Genomic DNA, 924 nt, shown 5'->3' with positions numbered 1-924 from the left:
CCAGGGTAGAATTTAGAGTGAAAAGTGTGAATTACGGTCATATCAATACCCCCCTTTTTGCTATTAATCTTTGGCTAATGTTCGAACTTTCAGCAGCCCGGGCGATACTCCCAGAGACTATCAACAGGCAAACAAACCTCCCCTTTTTTGTAAACTATCAAGTTTTTTCTTTTTGTCATTCTCTCTCGCCAGAAAGGTGAAAATTGCCGAGAATTATGAATCGACCTCAAAGCTGAATTAAGAGTGTGTGAGAGTCTCATATGAAGGTTTCTCACGGAGTAATGTATTCATGCCAATCCATTCAACAAACTCATACGTTTTGCCCACAACAGTGACCTCCCCCCCACACACCCCAGCTTGGCACTGGCCTTGTGCAATGGGCCAGATTTGTGCTCAGGTTAAAACATTTATTATTGCAAGTGCATATGAGTCCAGTGGGCAGGAACCTGGTCATTACCATTCCTGGATTCCATTTTGGTAGTAAAACCCCAATGGAGGAACACGTTGTAGAAAATCTTGATTTGCAACATCATTGGAGGAAGGGGAATGCGGTCAGCTGTTGTTTCGCGTTTGAAGAATGGCGCAGTATGTTTCGTGGATATAAAAGAAGACAAAGGAATTCACCAAAGAAAGCAGGACTGAAAGAAATTTTGCTACAAATCTGAATGGTTCACTAATATGCATTTCAAAATTACCACTCGGTCGTTTCCACTTCTGCCTTACAGTACACGATCGTCTAGAATGTATCCAGAGAAAAATAACCAAAAGCAGTTAACGTTTTCATTCATCGTTCTTTCTGAGCGTCTTTTTAAAAGAAATGGCAAAGGACACGTGTCGGTCGCAAACAGGCTTAGATGTTGCATGACCCGTGGCAAAAAATAGGCTGCAAATTTGCTCCACTCAGTCCTCCCTGAAAAAAAATAC

Source organism: Penaeus monodon, chromosome 25, assembly GCF_015228065.2.
Source record: "Penaeus monodon isolate SGIC_2016 chromosome 25, NSTDA_Pmon_1, whole genome shotgun sequence".
In the NCBI taxonomy this organism is placed as follows: Eukaryota; Metazoa; Arthropoda; class Malacostraca; order Decapoda; family Penaeidae; genus Penaeus; species Penaeus monodon.
The sequence above is the reverse complement of the archived record's forward strand: the minus strand, read 5'-3'. Positions refer to the sequence as shown.